Consider the following 7,757-nt stretch of genomic DNA (forward strand, 5'->3'; position numbering starts at 1 on the left):
TCATTTTCTTAGAAAATTTTCTTTAGAAATGTTTCCATTTTAAATTCTTTCTATGGATCTTTGAGGTGTAAATCTTCTATAAACCAAGGATACCTTTCTCAGGGACCTGGGAACCATCTCTTTGAAACGTAATCATCAATAAAAATAGGGCCTTGGTCTCCCAGATTCTGAGACAGTTGGAGCCTAACTTAAAGAAGTGCCAATTAGCAAACACAGATGCCTTAATCTTACTGACACACCTCCCTGGTCCTACAGTACTTTTCTGTTAGCTCTCCTTAACATTTAAAATCTTCTTGGTTTTTGTTTCAGGGGAGGTGAATTCAAACTTTCTCCCCTATTGTGATAGTCTTGAATAAATGTTTTCTTATCTGTTTAACTGGTAGTGTATAATTTTTCTTTTGCAGTATAAAAGAAAAGTTATACATCCCTAATGTTAGGTGAAATAAGATAAGTTATTGCCCCCATACTGAGAACCATAATCAATATTAAACTACACATATCAAAGGAATGCAGTACTTTTCATAGAAATTACATAGACTTTGTGACTGAAGTCTATTCTTGGAAAACCCAGCGAGATCTACACAATTAGAGCTGTGAAGCAAAGATATATATCCCAGATCAGATTTCACAGGGTGGACCCAAAGCAGCTTTTGACATTCAGAAGAGGAAATCACGGTGCTGCTGCTTATCATTTTGTTTAGGTCAAATAGGATTTGCTTTATGAATCTGGGTGTACCTGGGTTAGGTGCATAAATATTTAGAATTGTTATATCTTCTTGTTGAATTGTACCTTTCATCATTATATAATGACCAGCTTTGTCTTTCATTACTTTTGTTGATTTGAAGACTAAGTTATCTGAAATCAGATCTGCTATGCCAGCTTTCTTTTGGTTTCCATTTGCATGGAATATTGTTTTCCATCCGTTCACCTTGAGTATAAATGCATCCTTGTGGGTTAGATGTATTTCCTGAAGACAGCAGATACTTGGCTTGTGTATATTTATCCATTCAGCCAGCCTATGGCTCTTTAGTGGGCAGTTCAAGCCATTCACATTTATTGAAAGAATTGATAACTGGGGCAAATTTCTGTTCATCCTGTTGAGTTGAACGTTGTTACTTTGTGTTCTCTCTTGATCCATTGTGGTATCTGGCCTTTGACCTTTAGCGTTTGGATGATTTTACACTGGTGAGTGTCTATGGTGCTGATCTGTGTCTAATGCTGTTCTGAGTATTTCCTGTAGGGCAGGTCTCGTCTTGACGAATCCCCTCAGTCTTTGCTTGTCTGAGAAGGTCTTTATTTCTCCTCATATAAGAAACTTAGTTTTGCAGGATACAAAATTCTAGGCTGGGCATTAACTCTGTTTGAGAAGACTGAGAATGGGGCCCGAGTCCCTTCTGGCTTGTAAGGTCTCAGTTGAGAATTCAGGAAATCAACTGCTTAACATTATCCCAATTCATTGATTAAGAAGGAAATAGTAATTGATGTCTAAAACCCATGATACTCATAACTGTTGAACATATGTGTGCTTATTTAATTGTATACAGCTTAATTCTAGAGTTTGGCCTCTGTCATTCTCAAGAAATTTTAATTTTAATTTAATTTTATTTTTGGGAATCTGGCTTCCCTTCTTAACTCCTCTAGATATTGTTATAGGTATGTGAGTTATCATTAAAAATTAAAATATTAACTTCAGAATAGATAACCTTTCCACACCATCTCCCTTGCACACATGAGATATCACTCTATCTACCATATATCTCACTTTCATTGCATTCGCATGTGGAGTCTGTAGGTAAGTATTGTGAAATAAGGCCGGGCGCGGTGGCTCATGCCTGTAATCCTAGCACTCTGGGAGGCCGAGGCGGGTGGATCGCTCGAGGTCAGGAGTTCGAGACCAGCCTGAGCAAGAGCGAGACCTCGTCTCTACTAAAAATAGAAAGAAATTATCTGGCCAACTAAAATATATATATAGAAAAAATTAGCCGGGCATGGTGGCACATGCCTGTAGTCCCAGCTACTCGGGAAGCTGAGGCAGTAGGATCGCTTGAGCCCAGGAGTTTGAGGTTGCTGTGAGCTAGGCTGACGCCACGGCACTCACTCTAGCCCGGGCAACAGAGTGAGACTCTGTCTCAAAAAAAAACAAACAAAAACAAAGTATTGTGAAATAAAACTTTCTGCAGTGATGAAATATTCCAATACAGTAAACTCCAATAACATGTGGCAATTAAGCACTCAAAATCTGGCTAGTGTGACCAAGGAACTGAAATTTTAACTTTACTCAATGATAATTTTAATTTAAATGTAAATAACCACAAGTGAGCTAGTGACTACTGTACTAGACAATGCACTAGATATCTATCATAAATTTATCTCATTGTCAGTGAGTTAGGGCTTGCTAGGAAGATAATTATACAAAACTTTTTACTATATTATTATAGTAGAAAATGAGATCCATGACTACCCAGATCAGTGCTTCCCAATACCAGCATTATTGATATTTAGAGTAGAATAATTCTTTGTGTGCATGTGCATTTGAGTGGGATGTCTTGTGCATTAAAAGATGTGCAGCTTAGCAGCATTGCTTACCTTTATCTCCTAGATAACAAAAGCACCTCTCCCCCAGTTATGACAATCAAAATTGTGTTCAGACATTGCCAAAGGTCTCCTGGGGGGTTAAGGAGCATCCCCTAGACCACTACTTTTAAGTCTGATTATTTCTGGTGTAATTCTGGCCCTCCTTCAGGAAATCTTTCTCCAACATTACCTAGCTCAATTAAGAAGGTTCATTGACATGTCCTCTCAGCTGGATATCTCAATATGTGATGGTGTAGTCAGAGGTGGATAGAAAATACTCCAGGATAAAAAAGGAAGAGGATAACTAATCCCATTATAGATATTAAGAAAAGATTTAATTTTAAATTAGATACCTTGAGTTTTTTACACTTTTGACTTTGCAAAATGACCTGGTCTGAATTTTCTAATGTGTTTGATTACTTGGAATTGCCATCCATTTAAAGAGTTTCTAACTTCATATTGTTTTGGCACATTTAATTTAACAAGTATTTAAATAGCATTCTTAAATCTCACCCCTGTGATACAAGAATAGAAAAAAAATCTGTTCTAAATCTGTGTAGGGTCAGAGTCACGTTTACAACCTCAAGTGAAAGCAAATTAGCTCAGTACAAGTGAAAAGGGAAGTGTATGGTAGCAGCTAGTGAGGGTGAAGAAGGCATCATCTAGGCGGATAGTCTTCGATACAAATTCTAGAAGTGACAGTCATATACAACCTTAGAAAGAAGAGGCTCTGGAGCCAGAATATGTGAGTTCTAGTCTGGTCTGGCATACTCAAGCTGTGTGATCTTTGGCAATTATGCTCCTTCAGACTGAAATTTCTCATTCAATTGTATAAAGGCAAACCCTATCCAGACCCTTCATCTCTGATTTAGCATTAAGAATGAAATGAAATGCTATGAGTGTTTGTAGCATTGTGAACACAACTAAATAATTATTTCTTTACAAGCTCACTGATGTATTCTGGGCTGCAATAACTTATATTCATAATGAAGGCCTACAACAATATAATAACTACCTGTGCTTTTTCAGAGTACATAGTACATATTCATTTCCAGTAAGATATTTCTCACTTATCTGGAAATTTCAACTCCAGTCTACCAAATCAGAATTGATTGCACAGACTACCATTCATCAATGTGCTAGTGTTTTCTTTATTTTTATTTTTAAGCTGAAATATATAATATCTTTGGTAGTTTTTAACACAGCAGTTTTAACTTTTTTGGAAATAAATCACCATGTGTTTACTGAAGACTAAAGCAAACATTTCGTTGTACTTATTTACACTGATTGTAGCAAGATGCCTCTATATTTTGTTGGGGCTCATCTTAAATATAGAGCTATGTATGATGCTAAGGAAAACATAAATCAGTTCAACAATTATCAAATCTCTTTTATTTACAAGTGATTATTAAAACAACATAAAACAAGCCATAATTGCATTCAAAAGAGTTTTAAATGCTTGAGATATTTATAAATATGTTTTAGATTTAAAATTAGTTGCTCCTTTATATGTCAAACAAAATACGAGGAAGAAAAATACCCATAACTTAAGCCAAAAGGAGGAGTTGATTTTATGGTGAGTTTAGGTAAACCATTTTGAAAATTGTGATGCTTTTAAATTAAAAACAATGCATATTTTTGGAGAGGGGAGAGAGTTTGTAAAAAAATATGGTGGGTTTAAATAAAATCAAGAATTCAATTTTGTTGGAATAGGCTAGAAATTGTGCATTATAGATCAAATTGTTACACAGTTGGAAAATATGCTGAGAAATGGGACCTTCAGGAAGTGATTAGGCCATGAGGGCTCCACCCTCATGAAAAAGATTAGCGCCCTTATAAAAAGGATCAAGGGAGCAAATTTGTCTCTTTTTGCCCTTCTGTCCCTTCTGCAATGTGAGACACAGCATTCATCCCCTCCAGAGGACACAGCAACAAGGAGCCATCTTGGAAACAGAGTGCAAGCCCTTGTCAGTTACTGAATCTGCCAGCACCTTGATCTGGGACTTCCCCAACCTCCAGAATTGTGACACATAAATTTCTATTATGTACAAATTACCCAATATGGGGTATTTTTTTTCCAAGATTTTTTTAATGACTGGAGCGTAACTGAGCAAAAATGTTGGCCTAATTATTTTCTCCATTTATTTATATTTAGAAAGTTTGATTGCCTTGATCAAGTACACTACTATAATGCATACACAGATTGACTCTGTTAATAAACAAAGTCAGAAAATAAAGGGTTTCCCACAGTGCCTAACATTTATTAATGTTACCTGAGTTTTAAGTTATTAATATATAATTATTTTGATAATGAGATAGTTTAAATTCAATAAAGTACATCTATAATGGGATACAATTCCCAAATTCTAGTATTGATATAATTAAGAATAATTTTATTTTAAGGCTATTGGAAGCCACCAAATATTTGTTTTAATAAATGTTGGTCAGGCCGGGCGCGGTGGCTCACGCCTGTAATCCTAGCACTCTGGGAGGCCGAGGCGGGTGGATTGCTCAAGGTCAGGAGTTCGAGACCAGCCTGAGCGAGACCCCGTCTCTACTAAAAATAGAAAGACATTATATGGACAACTAAAAATCTATATAGAAAAAATTAGCCGGGCATAGTGGCGCATGCCTGTAGTCCCAGCTACTTGGGAGGCTGAGGCAGTAGGATCGCTTAAGCCCAGGAGTCTGAGGTTGCTGTGAGCTAAGCTGACGCCACGGCACTCACTCTAGCCTGGGCAACAAAGTGAGACTCTGTCTCAACAAAAAAAAAAAATAAATAAATAAATGTTGGTGAGCCTCAGGAAGTCATTTCATATGTTGGGAGGACAGAAAATAGCTCTAAGATATGATGTTGAATTAGTGCAGTTTTATAGAAAAGCTTTCACTATTATATAATGGTAAGGAGACTTTTTAAATATGGAGGGAGATCAATTAATAGGGAACTTGTGCTTTGCAATGCCCAAAACAAATTTGCAAAATTCCAACCAAACAAATGACAAAAATTCTTTTGTTTTTCCTGGTATATGTAGAGGAGTAACTGTAGGATAAATAACTAACATTTACTGAGTACCCACTTTCTGTCAGAGATCACACAGATACTTCACATGTATTGCTTTATTTAAAATTTATGAAGCACATGTGACTTGCTTCTTGGACTTTGAATCAAATCAAATGCTACGTACTCAAATGTTTATGTCAGCAAGAACCTAATTTTTGCTTCTTGGGTTGAATAGCCCTTCTCCAAGATAGAGTCTAGATCTTCAGCCGTTTTGCTCCCTTTTTTCATGGTACATACGACCTTATACTTGGTGGCCTTTTGTGCCAACAGATCTTATCCAAAACCATCACAAAAATCACTGAATTTTTAATAATTTTTTACCTCCAATGTGATGTTGCAAGAGTTTAAACCTTTTCCTCTCATGCTGCTCAATGTCTCTTAGTCACATTTATTCATCTACTCCCTAGAAACCAGGCTATGTAATTAAGGGATATTGTGAGGAGCCTTCTTTGCTGGGCTAATATCCCCCAAAGTCACTGCTATGGTTTGTATATGGTTTGTTTGGCCCCTCCAAGTCTCACATTGTAATTTGGTCCCTAATGTTGGAAGTAGGGCCTCGTGGGAGGTGTTTGGATCATGAGGAAGGGTACCTCATTAATGGGTTGGTGCCTTTCTCATGGTAGTGAGTTCTCACTCTATTTGTTCTCACTAGAACTGCTTGGTAAAAAGATCCTGGCATCTCCCTCCCCTCTCTCTTGCTTCCTTTCTCTAGCCACGTGATGCTTGCTCCCCTTCACCTTCCATCATGAATAGAAGCTTCCTGAGGCCATGAGCAGAAGCAGATGCTGATGCCATGCTTCTTGCAGAGTCTGCAGAACTCTCTCCCTCTATCTCTCTCTCTTTCTCTCTCCATATATATATATATACACACACACACACACATATATATATATAAACACATACATATTCCCTAAGGTTATAGGTGCCTCCTTTTTCATTTTTACATAATTGATATGGGACATGCAAGAAGAAGGAGCAGAAGGTGAAGATAAAGAAGAGATAAAGAAAGAGAAGAAAAATAAGGAGAAGGTAGAGCTCAAAGATAAATTGGCTTATAGAAGGATTTGGCAGTTTTTTTTATTAAAAAATAAATAATTAATGTGCTTTAAAGTTAATACATCCATGAAAGGTAGATTAAGTCCTCTCAGTTTCCAAAATTTTTAAGACTACACATAAGGCTATACAGTGAAGAAAAGTATTATGACGCTTGTTATTAGGCACTATATCATTTTAGTGACAATAAAAATGGTATCTAGTGAATTCTTCTCAAAATCATTTTATTTATGTATCCCTAAAAATATGCTCTTTTTAGTTTGTATGCTATCAATTTAAAAATAGATGACATATGATGTACAAGAGAGAAATAAAAGAAATAGAATTTTTTTCTGTAATAATGGAAATACAGACAGCCACATCATATGTAGAACAAGAATGAGACTATATGAAAATTTAGAAAACAAAAGACAAATACTGAACGCAATCTTTTATCAATCACAGTTAATCAGAAAAACAAAATATACTGTATGCTTTTCTATTAAACTGATATTTGAGGCTTACACACAAGTTAAAATGGCTGATGCTAAGGTAAAAAGTCAAAAAATTTAGAATTACCATCCCAGGAGTAGAAATTGCAGCGACCACCATCAATTATACAACACTTCACTGATTTTTAAGAAAGCTCTTCGTCAACTGATCTGAGGAGTTAATGACATCTACAAAATCTCCTTACAGCAGTACCTAGATTAGTGCTGTATTTAGTAAATGAAATAGATTTATTTATGGCTCTATATTAATAGTATTGATAATAGGGCATTATTAAATTTTTCAGAGTTTAAATTACTTTCTGAATTCTCACAATTCTAATGATTTTTGACGTAATTGTTGACATCTCTTGTTTCTCCATTCTTGTCAACTGTCACTCTCAGTTGGAGGCATCTCATTTTTTTCCTTTCATCCATATTTAATATAATATTTTCCATATTATAATAAGATATTAAGGGTGATAGAAAATAAGCAGACCAACAATCTTACTTAATATTTTAGACATTGTTTTAAATTAATGCCTGAATGTAGCTGCATATATCTTTCCCCACAGTGTTTCATAGATTTAGTTATTGCCAT

The sequence above is a fragment of the Eulemur rufifrons genome, chromosome 30, assembly GCF_041146395.1.
Source record: "Eulemur rufifrons isolate Redbay chromosome 30, OSU_ERuf_1, whole genome shotgun sequence".
NCBI classification, from domain to species: Eukaryota; Metazoa; Chordata; class Mammalia; order Primates; family Lemuridae; genus Eulemur; species Eulemur rufifrons.